The 25057-nt window shown below is 42.1% G+C and overlaps 1 long non-coding RNA gene across 1 annotated transcript; it reads right to left on the bottom strand.

Annotated features, from left to right (window-relative positions):
- Positions 1 to 8013: 8013 nt before the first annotated feature.
- Positions 8014 to 10733, bottom strand: LOC120717676. Its single transcript, XR_005692251.1, has 3 exons — positions 10533 to 10733; positions 9896 to 9992; positions 8014 to 8313 (listed from the first exon to the last, which is right to left on the bottom strand). It is a non-coding gene; the product is annotated as an uncharacterized LOC120717676 (long non-coding RNA).
- Positions 10734 to 25057: the final 14324 nt, after the last annotated feature.

Raw genomic sequence — 25057 nt, 5'->3', positions numbered from 1 at the left:
GGGTCATAGGTCAGTACCAGGTAACCCATGAAGAACATATATTAAAAAAGACAAAGCAAATTTATTTAAAAAATTTAGTTATAAAACAAAGCAAAAAAAAACAAAACAAAAAAACAACCCTAAATAATCTCGGTCTAAAGTCGTCATCTCCATGGTAGTATGGACATGGTTTGAGAACAACTCTCATTTAATCCAAACAGTTTCTTGCCTTTGTTGATAGCTATTATAAAATGGCTCTTGTGTTTTTGAACAGGTGATGGATGAGCTTGTGCTTTCATTAATAAAAGAAATAAATCGTGTCTCATGTCTCCTGTATGTGGTGTTAAACAGGCTAATACTGTTGCACTTTAATGTCGGTAGGTCAAAAGCCATTATAGTTTATGATGTGGGACTCACTGTGGAAAGTTTGAGAACTGCTGATTTAGAGCTTTAAAGCTTTAAGAGTAAAGACCTGTAACTAAGGGTCAAAGGTCAAGTGAAAGCAGGCATGTGCTGAGTAGAACCACCTCTGCTGCCACCTACTGGCCTTTATTAAGCAGTGACTGATGCCTGTACACAGTGCTTCCAGTCGCTGGCCACTTTATTGGGTACATCTGATAGTAATAAGCTGAAACCCTTTTCCTTTACAAACTGCCTTCTTTATTCTAGTTTAGATTTAACAAGCTGGTGGAAACATTCCTCAGAGGATTTAGTCCATACTAATATAAAAGCATCACACAACTGCAACACATTTGTTGGCTGCACATCCATGTCTGCTGGAAGAGGAGAGGGAGGTCTGGGCTTCTCTCTTTAAAGAGAGACTGATGGATGGATGAACAAGCTTCATATGAGTATATCAGCACTGGCACAATAGACTGCCTCTAATTAGTTTACATTTTCAAAATGTCTTCAAAGTTTCTTCAACCAACAAAAGAACGAAGGAAAATGTGTAGCTTTAATGTAGTTCTTCCGCTGGTCTTATCAACAATTCTACTTTTGATAGTTTCTTTACCCTCTTTAAATCTGTTGATATCAAACTACTAAGTGACTAAATCTCTCGTTCCATGACGATCCCAAAGGTGCTCTGTTGGATTGAGGCAACTGGTTTGGAATGATTTCAGCTTTGTGACATGGTGTGTTGTCATAAAAAGATGGATATGCTCAGCAACAAGACTCAGGCAGAGTGTGCAAAAATGGAAAATGTGTCACACCACTACACCACCAGCCCGAACTGATGATGCAGGTCAGGGTGGAGCCATGACCTCTGTCACGGTTCGAATTTGAGGAGAAGACAAACGACTGCATGGTCTCAGTAGGTGTCAGAATAGGTGATTTTATTATACATATGTACATATGGGGAAGATGAGCAGCACAAGCCTCTAAGCGCTGATCTCCCCCAAACAACCACGTCACAAGGTTTTTATTACAATGATGACGTCAAGTCACATGATCGGTATCAGTCAGTTCCCAGAGCTCAGGAAGTTTCCCCTTATATGGCCTCCAGATGTTTTCACTCAGTCCAGCACTCAGAGAAAACCAGTGTGTGTGGTGTGTATATCTATTGTAAGTGTGTGTGTGTCAAACAGGGACCATGTAGGGGCCTTGTCTTGAGACGCCCTCACAGTTAGATATTACTGGACATGATAGCAGTTTGGGCCTGTTCAGAGAGTTTACCTAATATGGACATGAACTGCTAGTTTTTAGAGAAAAACAAGTGTGTATTACATTTGTGCCTTTTGTGAAAGTATATCTATCAGAAAACTGTCCTCAGACGACCCTCCTATTCTTATTAAGTGTGTGTGTACACATGCATGCGTTATATAAGAGCGTGCATGGTCTTTAAAGGCCTGTGTACGTGCAGAACTGAACATAGAACTAAGTCAGGGTCCAACAGGACCCACAGACTTCTGAGTGGTTACAGAACTGTGAAACAGCTTTAAACAAATAACAAGAATAGTACAGAACAACAGTAGACTAATTAAAGTACTGATAATCTGTGTAGATGTATATTCTAGTCAAAATAACCTAGATGTGATTCAAAGATTATTCTGTCAACTGGTTCAACAATGGTAAATGATTAATGGTTGATACTTCTGATTATAACTGTGATCATAAGAATACAAAATAAAATATCTCCTGGTCACACCTCCTATCCAAATTTTGCAGAAAACTGGAAACTCATTAAAACCAGACAATATTTTTTCCAATCTTCTAGTGTCCCATTTTAGTGAGCCTGTGTGAATTATAGCCTCCACTTCCTGACAGTAGTGATTCCTACTCTTCATCTTCTTGCCTTGAGGCTGATAGTCACAGTCATTTGATGAACCTCAATAGCCCTGTGAAAAGGATGAGACGCTGGAGATCTCCAAATTCACTCAGATTAGATGAAGACAGATGTCATAGATATCCTCATTATGGAGAGATCCTCAGTTTAAATCTGGGTTCTTTAATTTTTATTCAAAATAATCTTTTTTATCCAAAAGAAATGTTTCCATATCTAAAATCTTCCAGGCCTGTTTCCTGCAAGACTAATTGATTAGAAGAACCACACCAGCTGGTGCACTGGACCTTTTCAGTGCTTACTCAGTTCTAAATAATAGCATTAAACTGAATTTATCATGTGAACTTCTGCATCATTTAACCCCATCTGTGATTGTTTTACCTTCTCTACAAATACTGCAGCCTGGTATATGAACCATGCCAACATTCCCTTTCTATCAGGGGTGGGGAACTCCGTCGAGGGCCGGTGTCCTGCAGGTTTTACATCTCACCCTGGGCCAACACACCTGAATCGATGATTAGTTCATTACCAGGCCTCTGGAGAACTTCAAGACATGTTGAGGGGGTAATTTAGCCAGTCAAATCAGCTGTGCTCAAGGACACAGCTGCAGGAAACCAGTTCTTGTGGTCTGAAATTCCCTAAGCCTGGTTTATATCAAAACCAGTGCTTATATCCTGCTGTAAAATGACCTTTAGCCTTGTGGTCCTGAGGTCCTTACACTGGCTGCCTGTCCGTCAGAGGATAGACTTTAAAGTTCTGATGCTGGTCTATAAAGCTCTGAATGGTTTAGGACCAAAATACATCAATGACCTCCTGACCCAGTATGAACCATCCAGATCCCTCAGGTCATCTGGATCCGGTCTTTTATCAGTTCCCAGAGTCAGAACCAGACACGGAGAAGCTGCATTCAGCTTTTATGCTCCTTATATCTGGAACAAACTCCCAGAAAGCCTCAGATCAGCTGAAACACTCAGTTTATTTAAATCCAGGTTAAAGACTCACCTGTTCTCAGCTGCATTTGAATAAAGCACCAAATCCACACTTTAAGCTTAAATTTCAAAACTTACATTTAACTACTGATTTTATCTACTGTTCTGATTTTATCTGTTTTGATTTTATATACTGTTGTTTGTTTGTTTATTTGTTTGTTAATTAGTTAGTTAGTTTATTTGCTTGTTTTAATTAATTTTAAATCATGCTTTTTATTTGCTCTTGTTTCTAATGTCTCTGTAAAGCACTTTGAATCACCTTGTTGTTGAATTGTGCTATACAAATAAACTTGCCTTGCCTTGCCTTGCCTTGCCTTGTGTCTGTGAATTATCTCTATTCATCTACATGCATCCGAAGTAGGATGTTGCTTTTTTGTTTTGTTTTTTTTTTTAAATCAGACTGCACCCAACACTTTAATGACCTAAATTCCAAGTACTGTGTGTGAAAAGACTCCTGACTCTGGTTGAGTCTTGCTTTAATTTGTAATTTTTCTGCAAATCTATGTAGAGTCTATTACGCGAGTGGCCAATGCCATTGCCAGCATTTATAGCTGTGTGGCAGTACCATTGTTGACATTCATTCAAATTCGGAGCATGTGAGGTTACGTTGTAGATTGTGGCTTCAAATGTTCAGAAAATCCAATATTTTGCATGACAGTGAAATTTCAATGTTGCAATGGACAGTTCCAGCAACTGCACAACTTCCAGCGTTGAGGCAACACTACTCTGTTAAAATTTACGGGTACATGGAAGTATGCAGAGTACATTGTGTATCAAAGGAAGTGTCCTTATTGAGACAGTGATTTGCTTTTTATTTGGTTTATTTGGCTCGTTTTCAGCACCAGGTCAAATAGGATGCTGGTAGTGGTTTGCCAATCTCATGCTTCACTGCTATTACACTATTATTTTAAACCTACAGCACAACCTGGACGACGGGTTTTAACCTCACCACGGGCAGTTGTCAGATAGTTGCAGACCAGTCTCTTGGCTTGGATGATTGGAGCCTAACAGGAAAGTCAAAATAGCGTTACTGGGCTTTGATGTAAATTAAAAGAAAGAAGAAAACACTTCAAAAACATGAATTTAGTTGAACTTATTGACATCAGAGCAGACAAAATTACCCAGAGCTCTTCCTTTATGGGAGCTGCAGCAAAAATGCTGCACACATAGATGAATGCCCCAAAATGGCCTATTCAGTGCACACATTTCATTGTTTAGTCATTAAGTTTTTGACACTCAGAAGCAGTTTACTTTGATTTCCCCTCACACCAACTCACACCCTTACTCAACCTCCAGTTTCTCAATGGGAAGAGTGTAGATGTAGTAAACCGTCATGTTCCCTCAGTCGGTGACTTGCCAGCTTTGCTTAATCTGACTTGCTTAGGATAAGAAATTAGAAGCAAGTTCTGATTTTTTGTTTGTTTCTTCTCAATTCTGTGTGAGATCAAAAGATCTACAGAAGGTGGAAAATGCCCACTGTAACATCTGTGTTACACTACTGGATTTGGATGTCTGCCTGCCTTCTCGTGCCTGTGTCTACATGTGAGTTGCATATCGGTTCGATTTATGTGTGTCTGCATCAGCGGCATTTGCTTAAGTCATACTAGGACATAGATATATAGATATAAATGTAGCATTTAGACTTGTGAAAAGGATCTCTGCTGTAGCCATCTGGCTCAGGGGATCTCTGTGTGGGCTATGACATGTTAGATTAGGGGGACCCGCATCAAGCTTTCATGGAAAGAAATTAAAAACACCAACTTGGACCAAGCACTCGCAGCTTCAGGTTTGCTGAGGAATACCTTATTGCCCACACCTGAGCTTATAAAAGGAGCAAAGACCAGCTCCGCCCACCAGGGGCGGTTCCCAGACTCAGGTCTCACCTGTCACACATGCCTCTTACTGCATTATCCAAGTTTGTTTTTATTGAGGCATATATATAGAAACTAATAAAAAATTGTAGTCAGCTGCACACCAGTTTATTTCAGCTGTAAAGCTAGACATTTTAACATGATGGGCATTGACTCTCTTGGTCAGGAGATGACCTGTGGGTTCTTGTGCTTATTTTCATGTCGGCCAGTCAAGCATTTTTGCAATCTGGTGCGTTGCACCATGCATGAGTGACCGTGTTGTTGATTTTTACTGCCAGTGTAATTATCTTCTATTACAGAAGCTCTGAGACATACAGATATACAGAGGGAGACTGCAGAGACGTCCCTTTTTGGAAAGTTTTATAACATATTGAAAGCTTGAAACCTTCGAAGAGCTTCTGAAAGCGTGGCCTCTAATTTATACGCATTTTGGTCAGAGATAACTTCCATGGTCTCGTGGCCTAACTTGTTTAATCCCCTTGATAAGGTCAGGCGGGTGGTCATTAACAGCAACATGGCATTCATTATGAAGTCCCCAAGTATTGCAAAATATTGCTAAAAGTACATGTGGTGGGACGTCCCCACACCGGCCTCTGTGGAAGTTGGAGTGAGAGTTGCCCTTTGACCTGATTTAACTTATGTGGTCTGTGTTTCCTCTCTTTCAGTCTCATTAAGCGCAACAGTTGAATCTGGAATCAATGTCAATCTGTCATGTTTTGCTTCTGTCTATGACAACAACAACATCACCGCTGTACAGTGGAGCAGAAGTGACTTGGAGCCAGAATATGTCCTTTTGTATCAGGATGAGCAGTTTGTTACAGACAACCAGCATCCATCCTTTGTGAACCGGGTGGATCTGCAGGACAGACAGATGGAGGATGGAGACGTGTCTTTGATTCTGAAGGATGTGACAACTGCTGATAATGGAACATATGAGTGTCGTGTCCTGTTGGCGGGAATAAACCGTGAAAAGAGAGCCTTTTTCAAGGGTAACCCCATCTGCAGTGTAAACCTGAGAGTTGATCCTCCAGGTGAGTGAGTAGAGTTGAGTGTGTGTGATCAGAGGTGAAGCTGCTTCCTGGTTGTTGATGTTTGTTTCTAAAGATGTTGTTGATGAGACTTTGTAGAAAGCAGCTGGTCTGAGTGATGTGATCAGAGTGCAGTAGATAATGTCTGACAGCAGTTTGAAGAGGAAATGGATTCTGTTCTGTTCTTCACTCATCACCTACCTGACAGCTGACACCTCACACCTGTTTCTCACCTGCAGGTCAGCCGGACATTCACAAAAAGGATGGAGGGTTCAAAATTAGAGTTGTTATACATCCAGGTAGTCTGACAGTTTTTATTTTGCTTGTTGTTGGTGCAATTGTTGGCTGTGTGAGCTACAGAAAATATAGACAACGGCAGAGTCAAAGTTCTTAGTCTCAGAGCTTTAAACAGCTGAAGTGTGAGTCAACACATCCTAAATTTGGTGATCAGAACATTTTCTTTATTTGGGCATGTTAAGAACTTGTAACAGAACTTCATCATGATGAAAAATAAGAATAATAAAGATTTCTTCATCTCAAAATATGATATAATGAGTTTTTGATTTTGAACATCAAGTATAAAACATTTTGGATTGATTGATTGATTATACTTTATTCATCCCGAGGGAAATTGGGTTAAGGCTGCCAGCCGTGCCAGCGCCGTTGACTGACGTTATTTTTGGTGTGTCAGCCTTTCAGTCTTCCTACCATTTCAACCGTCCTACACTATATACACAAGCTCGTGAACTCCTGTAGGTATCACAATTGTGTTTCTGCTTTTTATGCTCCGCACTGGAGGTGCCATATAACATCTGATGTTAGCAACTATGCAGGTTGGGCCTGGTTAGTAGCTGTGTGACTGAGTATTTACAGAAGACATTTTAAGGCTCTCCTATTGGTTGCTGTAGAGTTTCTTTCATATCAGATGCAAAACAGCTCCTGCACCTTTACATTGTTAGGTTAGTCACCTTTCACTGGTGCAGACACAGAGTTGTACAGCTAGTTGGTGCACTTTAGTATCAGTAGATGGCAGCACTAGATATTGGTTTATTGTTGAGATGGTGGTCAGAGCGGCCAGAGCTGGTGCCACATCCAAGAATCACCTTCGCTGCTAAATCAGCTCATTAAACTCTACTTTAAAACCACGACTTCACATCTGTTACCTAAATGCTAAATGGTGATATTACAAATACTGCTTTTCTTATTGCAACAAAGAAAACCCTGCATGTGCGTTCTGCACATCTGCCCGCCACTCACACTGCTATGACAGAAACACTTTAACGGGTGTTTACTTTATTATTTCACAAATGCATGACTAGTGCAAGAGAGCAGTTGCTATTTTAATGAGAGCTGACAATAAGAAGGAACTTGAAGAAACTACACTAACTTGTAATAACATCTGTGCACGACAGCTGCAGGAGCACTGAGCTGTTGATGTGCTGCTGTGAAGGTAAGACATTAAAAAATGAGTTGGAATCTGCTCATTATGTATCTATTAGACTTGTAACTAGCTGATCATTTGCAAAAGACACTCAGCTCTATTTGTTTGAAACATCAGATGTAACCGATTTCTTTTTTTGGGACCTTGGAGAGTGTAACAGACTTTGAACCACAGACAGCAAACTGCACGCCAGCTAAGATGCGGTGTACAGCTTCTTAAGTTAAACGTCATCTCCCAGTGCAGCCATCCATAGCCCAACAGACTTCATTTCCTATCACGAACACGTACGCACTTTGTTCTGACTTTTTTTTCTCTGAAGTTTCCAGCCACTGAATAATGCTCCTGCTGTTTATAGTGTGCAGCTGTGGCGTGTATCAGTTAGCATCAGACATCTTTCTGAAACCCACAGAACCACACGAGAACAAAAGTGAGACCAAAGTTTATTGATTCTGCAGAAAAACTAGATCACTGCTGTGGAGCAGACAGCACGGTCTCCCACTTAGAAATTAAATAGATCGATAGAAAGATCAATAGGGGATCATATACAGTGCATTCCATTACTGCATTAATGCATTACATACTATACATACTCTTAATAAGGCAAGCGTGCTGGCTGTGTAAGGTGATGAGAAAAACACAGGTCTTATGGGTCGGTTGGACCAGTAGCTGGAAGTCATCGGCTGGACTGGTGGGAATCTTCAGTACAGAGCTCTGGCTTCACAATCTGAACACACAGTTTAAAACATCATGAGAAACAATAAGCACCTGTGCACAAACCTGGCCCGTCTGTTATATTCATATACAGAGAGTGAGGAACACGTCAAACCAGTTACAGTTAAGACGTATCTTAACGAAAGGTTTCAATGTCTAAAGTCTCTCAGGCGCAAACCTGCATTTTAAGTATTAATCACCCTAACACACTGAATTATGAATACTATAAACAGTATATGTGAAACTTCAGATCACACAGCATCTGCAGGTGCACCCCCTGCTCTTTGATACATTTCAACCACAAGATACCGAAGGTCTCACGCAGTTTACAGGAACAACATATAACAGGTGGAGACTGTTGCTGTGGGTTTTTACTCTGACAAAAGGTCAATATTCTGTATCTAGGTCTCCTTTGTTTGCTACGTGTCTTTCTATATGTTTTTATAGAGCAACATCCATCCCAGAAAACAATTGAAACATGAACATTGTAACATGTCGTGCATTTGTTTGTCTGAGGTTGTATTTAAATCATTTTTAAACCTACTAAGGGGCGGATCTGCTAATGATGTCAGTGTTAATTTAAACCGATGAGCTCACCGTGCTTGGATTACGTGACTTACATTTTTCTTTTTTAACATTTTTTTAACTGGAAGATACAAAATAAGCTCATCAAAATAAACTGTGTGAGAAGTATGAACCAATCTTCCCACACAGGACAAAAAAATGAAAAACAGGCGGATGCTGCTGCTGTGGTTTTACAGTGAGAAAACGTCATTTTCACACCTTGCACATCCTATCTCACTTTTACCTTTAGATCATCTTGGATTTTTTTATTCTATTGGTTTTTCTTTTCTGCACATGTGCAGAGCAAAGCAAGTGTGATGTTGACAAGTGTGATGTGATGCAGAGCCGTGCTGTTAGAATAGAACCAGGAAAATCCAAAAGAAGAGCGTGAAAATCAAAGGAGTGCATAAGAGAGTGTAAATGTTGGCCTCATGACAATCTGAGGTGCTTAATTTTCTTCTGCATTTCCTTCCAGCTTTACTCTGAGTCTACATCACTTCCTGTACTTAACATTGTTCTTTGACTTAAACTTTACAGCTTTTATGAGCAAGTCTCAAAGTCTGACTTGACCAGAGAGCCGCAGACAGCTCACTTAGTCTCTTTGGTGAATGGTAATCAAACTGGTTCTTATACACTTGAGTACTCAGAGCACTTTATACAAAATACATCATTCATCCATTCATACAAGCACTTGTTTTCTATTGATTTAAAATTGATTTTATTCCTTAGCTGTATTATATAAAAGGAAGTGTTATTTAAATAGAGAAATTACAGAAATCAATAGTTTAATTAATTAGTGTAAATTGACATGGGAGGTCTTTATGAGAAGGAAAATCTGAAATGCTTATGACAACACAGTTGTCCAACATTTCTGCTCTCCTTCAAATGTTTCAAAGTCATCCAATGAGTCAGATTAGAGTCTTTACATATTCTGGCCTCTGAGGCTTATGTTTGACACCACTGGTTTAAACTGGAATGCCAGGAATAGCTGGAATTGTTCTGAGCGTTAAGACAAAGAGGAGCAGCTGTACCTGGTCTTTGTTTATATGGGATTCTCTTTAATCTTGATTTCTACATAACAGATGTCTTCTGTCCTCACTGCTGAGTAGACGGCAGCTAAAGCGCTCTCTGCACAATGAAACACACAGAGAGGACATCAGTGCACATGGTCATAGAGACACTACTGCCATTACATTAATCAATCAGATTATTTATTGTGGGGAAAGTAATTATGATTTTCCTGCAGAATTTGTAAGTATTATTGTAGCTTCCACAGATTGACCCATGAAAGCTTTGAATGAATGAATGAATCAACAAATCCACGAACTAATCAATCAGTTTATTCTATGTATAAAGCAGATAAGGAGGTTATAAAGTTTACATATTTGCTGTAATTATTCATTCAATTTATGTTATTTTATTCTATTTAATTTCTATGATTTATATCTTGCTGCTTTATTTTATATATTGCATTTATATCTTACACTCTTGCCATTAAAGTGCACTGATTGAATTTTATATATTCCTTTAACTTTTCTTAAGTCTTTTTTTTACACTGATGTGAGTAAGAAACAGTATTTGAGTTATCCTGTGTGTCCAAGTAGAGAGCTGACAATAAAACATTTTTGAACCGTGAATTTTTGAAAAGCCTGAAAGTCGGAGTCTCACCTTGAAGCTTCCTGTCAACATATCGTTCCACCAAAACAATCAGTAAGACCACTAGAGCTATGACACAGAGTGTTCCAGCAGTCAGCAACACCGGGAGAAGAGGAGAGGAAGCGGCAGGAACGGTCAAGGTGGTCGAGGTGGTTTTAGGTGGAGGTGTGGCTGTAGATGGAGGTGTGGATGTAGGTGGAGGTGTGGTGGTGTGTTCCCCTAAAATAAAGCAAACACAGTCATTAAGTTGTCGTCACATTGTGAATGTTGAAAGATGCAGAAACACAGACAGGTGAGTGTGTCACCTGTGACAGTGATCCAGCTGGATGGAGACTCTCCATGACCGCTGATGTCACACTTGTAGAGGCCTTCATCAGACCTGGAAACATGCTGGATGGTCATATTATTTGAAGTCCTGTTGCTTATGAGGGAGCCATCTTTATAGAAAGCAGCTGGGAGGTTGGAGGGAGTGGTCTCTGTTTTACAGAGCAGAGTGACGTCATCTCCCTCCATCACAGGGAGGACAGGACTCTGCAGGATCACTGATCCACCTCAACACAGAGACAAACTACAGCATTTCATCCATTTACACACAGCTTCATCAACACTAACTCCACACACTCAGCTTACCAGCGACTGTCAGGTTAACCATGTTACTGATGGGACCCTCTCTGGACTCACACCAGTAAACTCCACTGTCCAGTAGAACGATGTGGCTGATGACGCAGGAAGAACCATCTAATCTTCCAAACTCATCTCCACACTGAGTCCTGGTTTCTTTGCTTGTGTTTCTCCTCAGAGTCCATGCAGCAGAGCTGTCGTCCTCCTCACAGCTCAGAGACACAGAGTCTCCGTCAAAGAACTGAGAGCTGCTGGGACTCACAGTCAGACGAGCTGTGAGGGTTAAAAATAAGCTTTTCATTAACTTCAAAAGTAATATAAATTCTTGTTTTGATGAAATCAGCCTATAGAATCAAAATAAGATTTAAATGTGCTATAGACAAGCATCTACACACCAGATATTTCTGATTCTGATCACAGTTTTAGCACTTTATATTTAAAAAAAGACGTTTACTGACCTTGGTTTGTTGTCCAGTAAAACACCGATGTCAGAACTAAGGAGAAATTACAATTAGGTTAGTATAGAATAAAGACTAAAGAATAAAGGACTGTAGATAATTATTATGTTATAGATAACTATGAAACTCTGGGAAAATGCTGGTTTTGCTACAAGAGATGTCACGTATGGAGTGGGATGATTAAAGCAGGATGATTATGTTAGTTTAAATGAATCAACACTTCTGAGTCACACTAAATGTCAGAATCCTCGAAGCAGAGGTCGAGGAGGGGGTGTGAGAACAATTTAAGGAACGTTGTGCAAAAACTCTTCTTCGTCTTTCATGTAAATACATAGTTCGATTTAGAAGTCGATAATAATGAATATATAGAAAGAAATCTTTGCATTATCATTTCCCCTGTAAATGTCACACAAAACTGTCTATCAGTCTTTTTGCACTATTAGGGTTTTTTTTCTCACTGTACTGGTGGCATAAAGAGCACTACCATAACTTGGTGCTTTTATTCTTCTTTTTCATGCTTTTTCCTTCATCACTTTTGATTAACAGAACAGAAAGTAAAAGTTCAACATTTAAAACAAAGAAAAACCAAAAAATTCATGCTTTACTCACAGAGCAGACATAGTACAGACGCTTCCTTCATCGTCCTCTTAACTGACGTGACCTTTTGTTCCTTTTTGTTATAGAGACAAGGTAAACCCCACCCTCTTCACCAACTTGTCTTTTTTCTATATGTGTAAGATGTGTGACAAATATAAATTAAAACAAAAAATCATTCAATTCAAATTGTAGTTTAAAAGTTATTTGACAGAAAAGAGTACAAAGCTGCACTTTCAATAATTTAACCGCTTTTAGTGTTTGAAAATGTGTTGTGTTGTTTGGCAGCTTCTCTTTAGCAACACTTTAACAATGAAGAGCTGGGAGAATAGGGATGCAGTGGTGAAAATTTCCCAGTCTTCCCTGATATGCAGTTTTAGCTGTTGAGCACAGTGGGGTTCTTGGAGACTGTTGCCCACAAAGACACTTGCGCAGGCTGTCACTGCACCAGCAGCAGAATCATTGATACGAAACAGGATGGGTCCGTGCTTTACCTTGTTTACATCAAATTCTGACCCTACCGTCTAAATCTCTCAGTATATATTGAAACTAACCAGACCAGGCAGTGTTTTTAGAATCTTTTATTTACATTTGGTTAGTGAATGTGTGAATTGCAGCCTCGGTTTCCTGTTGTTAGCTGACAGGAGTTTCAGCTGGTGTGGTTTCTGCTGCTACAGAATCTCCTTCACATGCGGTGCATTCAGAGAACAGTAAGTATCCTTTTGTTGTAATGAGTGGTTGTTCGAGTCACTTTTGCCTTCCTTTCATCTCAAAATATAAAAAAGGGGTGTTGCACATTCATTATGCAAGTTAGTGACCTTTCACTCGTGCAGACTCAGTGTTGGAGGGCTTGTTGGTGCACTTTAGGGTCAGTAGATGGCAGCACCAGACTATGGTTCCTTGGGACCCGTCACTCAGGAGGACGTGGCTGATTTTTCTTTTTTTCCCCCCCATTGACTCATCACACGCAAGAAAACTTGCACACACAGACACACACGCCTGGTGCTAAAACTCACCCATCCTGCTATATCAGCTTCTTGTTAAAGATTAGACTTGCTCCAAATTACAACTTAAATCATTTATCTGCTTTTAGATCAGTAATAGTTACTATTGGCGACTGTCAAGCCTTTGAGTCGCCGAGCAGCTGAATAGGGGAATAATGTTGATGCGCCCGCTGTTTAAAACGTTAGTCAAAGTTCCAAGTTAAAACTCCTTTATTTGTTGTCAAATCCTTAAAATCCGTAGAAAACGGTGAACAAAAACATTCTAAGCTTGAGCGGTCAGCAAAAGTCGACTTCCCCCATCACCCACTCATTCACAAAAATTCCCTCGGGACGTGAACAGGTGATATAGCAATCACTATTACTATTACTATTACTGACACCACGTGACCCAAAGCTACGCCTATCCACAACATTCCGGCCCCTAATTATTACATTCTTACAGTAATAATTACACATGTAACACCATAACTCACGACACACACTTCATCACATCACAGACACCCAGTTAGACAACATAACATACTCAAAAGTCCACCAAAGTTATTTTCTCATGTCTTCTCTTCTTTTCTTCTGTCTGCACATGGTCAGTCAGTCATAGGCCAGAGGTTACCAGCACTTAGCCTAAATATAGTCAGTCTGTGATGTACATCTCATAACATTAAAGTCAATTCAAAGTTAGTTATGTCACACTGTGTCAAAAATGTCATCGTCATGGGTCAGAGGCCTCCCGAAGAAGGCATACCTTTGTGACGGGTCTGCACACATGGCTGGTTGGGGTCTTAATCCAGACCTGACGCACAAGCCCCTTTTCATCTGGTGCAGCTCCGGTGACTCTCCCAATGATCCAGGAACCACGAGGTGCAGAATCATCCACTATAAGGACCACATCTCCAGGAACAAAGTTACGTTTAATCCTTCCCCATTTCTGGCGCTGCTGAAGTTGTGGCAAGTACTCTTTAGTCCATCTTTTCCAAAACAGATCAGATATATATTGAACTTGCCTCCATCGTTTACGTGCTTAGAGATCGTCCCTCCGGAACAGGCCAGGTGGTAAAGACGGGTTGGACTTGAGAAGAAGGAGATGGTTTGGTGTTAAGGCTTCCAAATTATTTGGATCGGTGGATTCCAGCGTAATGGGTCTACTGTTGAGGATTGACTCCACTTCACAAAGAGCAGTTTGGAGCCCTTCCTCGTCCAAATGCTTTGTTTGGAGAGTGGAATTAAGGACCTTTCTGACAGAACGAATCAACCGCTCCCATGCTCCGCCATGATGCGATCCAGTTGGAGGATTAAAGATCCATTTCACTCCCTTCAAAGACACAGCAGCAGAGATCTTTTCATGATTCCACTGTTCCATAGCTCGTCTCAGCTCGCGCTCTGTGCCCACAAAGTTAGTCCCATTGTCCGAGCGCAGTTCTTGTACCTGACCTCGTCTTGCGATGAAACGTTGTAAGGCGTTAATAAAAGAATCGGTGTCAAGAGATGAGGCAACGTCAATATGTACTGCTCTAATTGCCAAACAAGTAAAAATAACACCATACCACTTCACAAGACTTCTCCCGCGCTTCACTTCAAATGGACCAAAATAGTCCACTCCAACAAAGCTAAATGGGGGTTTCTCAGGGGTCACTCTGCTTTCAGGCAACTCAGCCATCTGCTGCTGGCCTGCAGCTCCATGAAATCTTCTGCAAGTCACACACCTCGACATGATGATTTGGAGACGAGAAATTTCTTCGGCATATCTTTTCCTCTGACAGAACTTAATTATTTGCATCTCAGCATCCTCAATCTCTCCCAATGAAAGAAAGCCATGCCGGAAATCAACCTTACGTTGGGCATCTTCAGACTGAATCACAGGCCAATTGTTCGCTGGCTGTGTAAGAAATGCAGGACCAGATATCCATTCAGTGTCACGTAAAAAGGTCTCTGCCTTCATACCTCTGGAGGCAAGGTCCGCAGGGTTATGTGTGGTGTTCACATACCTCCATTGGGAGGCACTAGAAGCCTTGAGGATTTCTGACACTCTGTTCGTCACAAAAACACGGAACCTGGAAGTCTCATTGTTTATATATTTCAACACTGCGGTGCTGTCCGTCCAAAAGACAGAGTTTAGTAGAGGTAGTCTCAGCTCCCTCCTCCACATTCTATCCATGCGAACCGCTACCACTGCTGCCGTCAATTCCATGCGAGAGATTGTGACTGGTTTTAAAGGTGCCACCCTGGATTTTCCCATTATAAAGGAACTGTGAGTCTGTGAGCGACTGTTGTGCAGCAACAGGTAGGTAACAGCCCCATAGCCCTTCTCACTCGCATCTGCAAAATGATGCAACTGAGCAGTGGTTGTCTGTCCAAAATCAGAAGGTTTTAAACATCGTCCGATGCTGATGTTGTTCAACAGATGCAATTCTTCTACCCAGCTTTTCCACTCTTGAGCAACTGCTGATGGTATAGCATCATCCCATCCTATCCCCCTCTGGCACAGATCTTGAAGGATTCTCTTGGCTGTGAAGATAACAGGAGCAAGGAACCCCAGAGGGTCATAGAAGGAGCTTACTGTGGATAGGATTGCTCTCCGAGTCAATGGTCTGTTTGGGATAGATATGCAGAACTTAAATGCATCTGACTGCAGGCACCACTTCACTCCCAATGCCCGCTCAACAGGTAAAAGGTCACAATCCAGGTCTAGGTCCTTAACTTCATTTGCTCTTTCCTCCTCAGGTATAACTGCCAAAACACTGCGGCTATTGCTGATCCACTTTGTTAAGTGGAAACCACCTTTGGCGCAAATGTCTCTGAGGTCTGAGTAAAGATTGATGGCTTCTTCTTCAGAGCATATTGAAGCAAGGCAGTCATCGACATAAAAACCATACAGAATTGTGTCAATCACCTGCTGGCTGAAGTATGCTTTGTTGTCCTCTGCGCATTTCCGCAGGGCGTAGTTAGCACAGCTCGGAGAGGACGTTGCCCCAAACAAATGAACACCCATCCTGTACTCCTGCATACTCTGATTGATGTCACCACCGGGCCACCAAAGAAACCTCAAAAGGTCAGCATCTTCCTCTGGCACATGCACCTGGTGAAACATAGCCTCAATGTCAGACATCAAAACAATGGGCTCTTTTCTGAACCTCGTCAGTACGCCAACCAAACTGTTTGTTAAGTCAGGACCACTCAGGAGCTGCGCATTAAGAGAGACACCCTGGAATGATGCTGCACAGTCAAAGACGACGCGCATCTTCCTGTTGGTAGGATGGTAAACCCCATGGTGAGGGATATACCAAAGCTTCCCATCACTGCGCTCTAATTCTGCGACTGGGACTCTCTTTGCATATCCTCTAGATATAAGATCTGTCATGAAGGCAGTGTAGTCTTTGTGAAAGTCTTTATCTCTGATGAACCTTTTCTTCAAACCTAAGGCTCGTTGCTCAGCAATTGCACGGTTGTCAGGCATTCTTATGTCTCGGTCTTTCAGTGGCAGGGCAATGCTGTAGTGCCCATCCCCCAAAGTCACCGTCTTGCTGGCCAATTCCAGGAACTTCAAGTCTTCCTTTGACAGCCCCATCTGTTCATCATCGCTGCTCTCAGGAAAGTCCATCTTGAACTGCTGTTTCCATAGCTTGTCCAGTGTGACAGCAGAAACTCTGTTGGCAGTAACTGTTGCCAAACATCCTGGCCTTCCACAGCATTCTCGATTAAGTGGCCCATTCACAGTCCAGCCGAGCACAGTCCTAATGGCAAAGGGTCCATCACCTACACTCCGGATGACCTCCAAAGGTTCTAGAGCTCTGGGCATATTCATGCCAATCAAAAGCTCAACATTGGCCTTAATTTCTGGCAAATTAACATGCTTCAAATGTGGCCAGTCATCCAGGTCCTGTTGATTTGGGATGTTACCAATATCTACAGGCATTTTATGCTGAGTGAAGAGGTTAGGCATATCACAGTACATGTCACTGTCCAATCCAGCAACTTCAAGTTCAGGTACAATGAAACTGTCCACCACTTTTTCCTGTCCCATGGTGCGCAGGAGAATCTTTGTCCTCCTCCCAGCAATATTCAGCTTGTCCATAAGACCCACTGTACAAAAGGATGCTGAACTCCCTTGGTGCAGAAAGGCATACGTTTCCACTATTCTTCGACCACTCTTTGATTTTACTTTAACTGGCACAATGGCAAGCTTACAGTCCTGTTCACCGGCCCCAGTAAGACCACTAGTCTGGATCGTAACAGGAATGTTATCTGCCTCATTATTAGGTTTGACTTCATTCTTCTCTTTGTGGTGGATATGGAGTATACTTGCATGTCGGAGACCACAGATTTTACATGAAAGGCGTTTTCTGCATTCTTTGCTTATGTGCCCAATACACAAACAGCCAAAACAAATGCTGTTCTTTTTAAGAAAAGAAATCTTCTCATCATGAGGTTTCTTGTCAAGCAGAGCACATGACGCTAGTGTGTGTCCGCCTTTGCAGAAAAAGCAAGCCTTCACAGTGCTGTGACGATCTTGAGCCCCTGTCTGATTCTGTCTCTCGACATCAGAGACTGTTGTGGCAAAGCTACTTCCTTTAGCTCTTGGATGTGGAGAACGTTTCCCTCCATTGTTGCCCTTGGCTGCTAGATGTGTTGCTGGAACGTCACATAGATTTCCAAAGAAAGAAAGTGTACTTTATTGGTCCCCGTGGGGAAAATCCCTCTCTGCATTTAACCCATTCACTCAGTGAAGCAGTGGGCAGCCACTGGGCGCCCGGGGAGCAGTGTGTAGGGACGGTACCTTGCTCAGGGGTACCTCAGGGTAGCTGTTCAGGGGAATCGAACCCCCGACCTTCCGATCATGGGGCCACCACTCTACCTACTGAGCTATCCCTGCCCTAGAGATGGGATCTGTTGCAATTTTAACTTGACGCTCAAGGAAGGAAACAATGTCAATGAATGCGGCTCTGCGATGTTGCCTCTCCTGAATGTCACATGCTACTGTTCGCCATTTGTCTTTTAACTTATATGGCAGTCTTCTAATCACAGCAAGCATATTGGCAGGTGTATTTAATTCAGAGAGATCATTAATCTCTTCCATTGCATTGCAGCATCCACGTAAGAACAAACAATATGCCTGAAGAGCTTTTCCATCTTCCGATCTAATCAGTGGCCATGAGTGAACTTTGTTCAAATAAGCAGATACAATCACATGTCCATTCCCAAAGTGCTCATACAGCAGAGTCTTTGCCTTTACATATCCAGCACTTCCAGACATATGTTGACAGCTTTTAACAAGTTCATTGGGCTGCCCCTTGGTGTACTGTGCAAGATAATGCAGGCAGTCGCCAGCATCACCAGTCTTTCCTTCTATGACCTGTTCAAACGAGTGCATAAAGGCCTGAAAATGTAAAGGGTCACCATCAAAGGTTTGAATCTCCCTTTTGGGCAGTGAAGAAAGACTTTGCTGATGGACCAACATACAAGTTAATTCATTTTGTTTTTCCATAATGGACAACAGATTTTCATTGGCTACTGGATGAGCAGCTTGTGGCTTAGGCAAAGGTGGAATTGTTCCAAAAGCGTCGGAAGGCCCCATAAGAGCGGGTGCAGGCCTTTCCCTTTTCATATTGTGTTGCACTGTTTTTACTTGAAGCTCTGCATTCCCAGTGAATTGCATTTCCTTTCGTAAGCGTCTGTGGAACAAAAATCTCTGCATCCGCATTAAGAACATCAAGGCTGTTTCCCTTTGTTTTAAAATATGATTCCGTTCCATTAGATTTCCGTGAAGCGACGCTCCGCATAGTGGATCCAGTTCTCAGCACGTTCACCTTTGCAACAGTTGCAGCTATATCTGCTTCAAGCTGAAGTTGTTCTTTCTTTCTCCTCAATTGTTCCTCTTGTTCTTCAAGAGAGTGTTTTTCTTTCAGCATATGTTGACGTACAAGCAAGGCGGCCATTTCAGCTTCTGCCCTGAGACGTGCAGATAAAGTAGATGATACTCTTGAGCTTGACCTACTGCCTTGATTTGACACACTGTCGGATGGCAACACGTCATCATTAACATCATTCTGAGGATTAAGAGATGATTGAGGTTCTTTTCCAGTGTGCTCTCGCACCTCCACTTCTCCTCCCAGGGAAGTTTCCTGTGACTGTGCCTTGTCAGATGATGGCCTCCCCGACTGTTTATCAGTTTCAGAAAGCCATATGTTAACATCCTCCATAAACCCTTTATTGTATTTAGCGATGCTTGAGAACCATGTATTTTGTTTATCTTTCTCATCAAATGAGATTAGAGAAAGTAAAGATTCATGCAATGCACTGGCATCCTTAAACAGGTGTGTTAACTCATCAAACTGTTTTTTGACTTGTGAATGATTTTTATCATCTTTCATTAGCTCTTTAAGAGACATAATAACACTTTTCATTTTGTTTACATGCCTTTTCCGATCTGTTTGGATGGTTTCAATTTTGTTTGCAAGAGCTTCTCAGTGAGGGAAATTATTCTTTTATCCTTTTCAGTTTTTCCAACAACAGATGCAGCCTGTGATCCACTCATTTTAAGCATTCAACATAAGCAGCATGCCAAAATCCAAAACAAAGGCAACAGCAATTCCTTCAAACTCAGTTGAACGCCTGCAGAGCCACAGCACACACACACACACATCAAATCCAACAGCAAACGTAGCGGTGGGCGTGTCACAAAAACATCTTCGTATGGTCAGAATCCAAACTGCGTTCAAACAAACAACACGCAGCACAAAAACACAGTTTACATACCACCGTCGTTTTCTCCTTATCTGTCGGTCTAGCCGCTTTTACGGGTGTAGTGGCGGCGGTGTGTGGGCTCGCATCGGCGTTTATTCAGCGATGATTGCGGGACGCTCCATTGCCGTCGCACTTTTTGCTGACAAATATTGGCGACTGTCAAGCCTTTGAGTCGCCGAGCAGCTGAATAGGGGAATAATGTTGACGCGCCCGCTGTTTAAAACGTAAGTCAAAGTTCCAAGTTAAAACCTCCTTTATTTGTTATCAAATCCTTAAAAGCCGTAGAAAAACAGTGATCAAAACATTCCAAGCTTGAGCGGTCAGTAAAAGTCGACTTCCCCCATCACCCACTCATTCACAAAAATTCCCTCGGGCCATGAACAGGTGATATAGCAATCACTATTACTATTACCGACACCACGTGACCCAAAGCTACGCCTATCCACAACACCACCCATAATACTCTTTCTCACAGAGGGCCTCACTCATAAAAAATGGAGAAAAAAATGAACTCATAAATGCATTTAAATTAGCAAATTAATTGGCAAGTTTTAGTGCACAAACCAATATTGAAGCAGAAAATTCTTTATATTGATGCACGTTGCTCTTCTGGTCCTCCATATTGTCATGAATTTGACTGAGTGCAGGAAGGAAAGGACTCAAACGCGGCAAAAAGTAAACTAAAAAAAAAGTCAGCTTAATTTGCTGAATGGCAAAACAATACAAAACTAGACCAGGACATATATAAACTGATACAGGTAGAGGCACACAGGGAAACACACAGCCATGAGGGAGAATGCAACACCAGACGGAGGGAGACTCTGACCTAAATACACATGAGGATAATGAGGGAAGAGAGATCACACAGGGAACACAGCTGACGCCATAGAGGAAGCAAAACAAGACATGCTGAACACGGAAACACGAGACCTTCACAATAAAACTGCAAACAGAGGAACACAAGACTGACACATGAGTTTGACAGAGGGGTGGAGGAAAGGCAGAAGAGACGGAGCAAGGGAATATGAGGGAGAGGGAAGACATGCCGGGCTGGGGAAACATGGATAAACATGGTGGACTGAAACCCAAGGAGGTCACAAGAACTTATACAAGCACATAAGCACAGACTCACAGAGGGCAAAGACACAAGGGGAAAACACTAAGTAATCAAGCAACTAAACAGGGAATAAGAAACTCAAAACAGGATAACTAGGCACAAAAGAATAAACGTAAAACTAAAAAGGTGAACTTGTACATAAATCATAGACAAAATGACAAAAACACAAGAAAACTCAAAATGCTGGGTCAAATGATGCAGACCATGACACATATCCCACACTGGTGACTGAAGTGATGCTATAACTATGGAGAGTGTGATTTGATGTGTGAATTCTTACCTGCAGAATTGAGTGTAAATGCAAAGCCAGCATCCCCACTTGTCACTGTCCCACTTATTGGGCTTGCCTAACCTGCCTGCTACCACTGATGTACTATTTACTGATGATGTAAATGTAGCCACCCCTGTAACAACAAATGCCCAGCTAATCATAACTAAAAATGTCAGTTTCACCAGAGAATATCCAAAGGATGCTGTTAGTAATGTGCATCAGTTAGAAGAGCTTTTTGCTCAAATCCTCATAATCTACCTCACAAGCCACGCACAACTTACATCTATGAGTTCCACCAAACAAGGCTCCACCTCATTCTGAGACACAGACAGACATTTCCAGACAAGGGGACCCCAACAGGTAGTGTGCTTAAAGGAGCTTTTCTTGGAACACGATAGTATCAGGCAAGACATGAAAACAGGGCGCTGTTAGAATGGGACTGCGCAAGGAATCCCAGTGGAAGGGGCTACATGAATAGGGACCAATGGAATCTTCAATACCCAGCATCCAGACTGATGGTAAACAACTATTAGCTCAGTGTTCAAACATTCAGAAGAAGGAACTGCTCTCATGGCTGAATGTGAACCTGCCTTTAGGAAACCAGACAAAACATGACATTAATCTGCCTTGAAAATCTTTGATTGGCAGTATCCAGCCCATTAGAAAACGGTTAAAACTGACTCACTCCCAAACAGAGACAAAGATTCAGAGTGCCACCACTTCCCCACCTACACCACATTGTTTACCTCAGAGCGGAGCTGGAGGGAATGCTACTCCTCTCTAAGGCTGTAACCAATGTTCCCTCTAAGCTGCACGCGTGCGCAATTGCGCACTGCTGGCACGGTCTCTGCGCAGAAAAAATCTGCGTTGCGCACACAAAAAAAATTTAAAGTAAATATGTTAACAATTCTGTTTTGCAGTGTTAGTCAGTGAGTGACTGGCTGCTCCCATATGGGATTAGAACGATGCCATCTTATCCCATAGTCCAGCCAATCACGCGATTCACATTCGTACATACGCAGCTAATCAATGTCATTGACAGGCTATGACAGCATCCTTATGTACCGACACCGGCGTTTTAACTAGCAAAGCGCCATGGCTGATGTGGAGTGAAGCCACGTTTAATTGACAACGTGTACAACCATTGGAGAGTGTAGCAGACAGACGTAACAACTGACGGGGGTAAAAGTGAGGACTTTATACCAGTTTTTAAATTGTGTTGATCGGCACGTGAAAACCAGAGTTTATGATAAAACTATCTGCAATGTTTGTTTTTTCTTCCTGAATACTGTCGTCGTTATAATTTTATGGAAATGAAGGAGAGAAACGCGTAAAAAACGGCGTTTATAAGGAAAAAGCTCGAAAGCGTGTGAGCAAAGACAAAACCAAAACACCCCCCACCCTTTCCCATTGGTCGAAAAATCGAGCAAATCAAAACATGCCATTAGTTGTTAAGAAACAGGCGGAAATTTTAGGAGTGACGGCTGTGTTTTGAGATGTGAGAGATTTTCGACGTTTAACGCAAATCTTTATGTAGTTAGTGTGTAGTGTAGTTTTGTTGTGTGTGTCAGAACAATGAGGCGACTGCTGAATGTTACAGGTGTTACAGCAGTGATACATCTGCTGCTGTCAGGCCTGCAGGTATCAGGCTTGCTGTTCTCCTTCATCTCATAGTGGACAGAAATTATTTTTTGTGACACAAATAATTTGTGTGGCATCAGATTTGATGCAGAACAGCTGATTGTTCTGTAAATAGTTTGAAATGTTTATTTAAAAACGCATTGGCTGCATTTTTAGGTAAACAGCTGCAAAAAACTTTGTTTGCAAAACTCAGTTACTTTTTTGAAGAAGTAACTATATAATTAATTGCCCAACATTGGTCATTATTTACTGTACTTGCAGACAAAGTTACAGACTCTCTCCCAGACCACAGACTCATAATACAGTCAGAGCTTTATTTATTTATTTATTTATTTTAAAAAGAAAGTTGTGTTTTCAAAATTGGAGTTCAAGTTATTTTACTTCCAATAGTGTTTAACATGCTACACAGGTCATGAGCAAGATTTTTTTAATTTTCATTGTAAGTGGGCTAAAGCAGTTAAAAGTTGTCTAACATAAATGCTGTGATTATTTTAATAAACAATGTAACTTGGATGGATTCGATGCTGGCGTGACCACAGTGCACACGTCTGCTGTGCTCAAGTGGTCCAGGGGACGCTCAGGAGTTTGTGTGTTCGCTCACACACGTGAAACATTAGAGGGAACATTGGCTGTTAACTGGATTTAGCTGCTTTTGCAAAGGATGCTAATGATATTGGCTATATTCTAAGCCTACAGCTGTCACTAAACTTGAAGACGACATTCCTATTCAAAAGTCTACAGCTTAGTCGCAAAGCTGTTGTTTAGTGAAGTAAAGGAGTGTATTCACAACCTACTAGGTAAGGGCTGAATCATCACATCAAAGTCTCCTTATGCTGCCCCTGTTGTATGTGTTACATGGCACATAATGCCTGCTGTTTATGCATTGCCTATTGTGCAATAAACCAGAAAACCAAACCCTGATAGGCACCCACTGCCCTGTATCCAAAACCTGATTGACACACTGGGGGACCATTCCTGGTTCAGTATTCTTGATCAAGGAAAGGCTTACCACCTGTGATTTAACACAAAGGTTTCAAGGCATCTTGCAGGCTTTGTAACTCCCTGGGGGTCGTATAAGTGGGTTAGAATACCATTGGCCTCTCCAGTGTGCCTGCGGCCTTTAAGAGGCGCATGGAAGAGATGTTGGATGCATTCAGGGATGAATGCTGCATTCCCTATTTGAACGACATCCCCTGTTATGCCAAAACCTGTGAGGAGCATTTTGGGGTCTTCACAAAGTTTTGAATCACTCCAGCATCACGAATTGAAGCTAAGGCCTGAAAAGTGTGAATTGTTTCTGTGCAGTTACTCAAGGCCAAAACTCCTCAGACTGGTGCTGATGTGGGACTCTTGGGCTTCCAAAGCCTGTGCATGAACTTCTCTAGCATGTAACTAGCACAACCTCACCAGAAGAAACCCAAAGGCAGTCAGCTGTCCTCTGGTACTCCAGCCCATTCCACAGGGGGCTGGTGAACACCAGCAACACACTGACATACTCACCCATCCTCCAGTCTTAGCCCACCCAGACTTCCACTTACCTTTCTTGCTTCTGAGATGCCTCAGAACAGATCCTTGGTCCTTGGTGCGCACCGCGGATGACGTCAGTGCGTACACTGTGTCTGAGGAGGATGTGCGGAAGTGCTTCAGGAAGGTGAACGCACGCAAAGTTACTGGTCCAGACGGGATTCCCGGCCGCGTCCTCAAGTCATGCGCCGCCCAGCTGGCTGGAGTGTTTACACACATCTTCAACCTTTCCCTCTCTCTGTCTGTAGTCCCAGCCTGCTTCAAAATGGCCACCATCGTCCCTGTACCCAAATCCTCCACCATCTCCTCATTGAACGACTGGCGACCTGTAGCCCTGACCCCCATCGTAAGCAAATGCTTCGAGAAGCTGGTCAGGGACTTCATCTGCTCTGCACTACCCAACTCACTGGACCCTCTACAGTTTGCATACCGTCACAACAGGTCCACTGATGATGCCATAGCCCTGACACTACATACTGCCCTGTCACACCTGGAGAAGAGAGACACGTATGTGAGAATGCTGTTTGTAGATTACAGCTCAGCATTCAATACCATCGTTCCCTCGAAGC

Source organism: Simochromis diagramma, unplaced genomic scaffold (genome assembly GCF_900408965.1).
Source record: "Simochromis diagramma unplaced genomic scaffold, fSimDia1.1 OVJJ01000507.1, whole genome shotgun sequence".
NCBI lineage: Eukaryota > Metazoa > Chordata > Actinopteri > Cichliformes > Cichlidae > Simochromis > Simochromis diagramma.
Note: the sequence above shows the minus strand (reverse complement) of the source record. Positions and strands in the feature narration are given on the sequence as shown.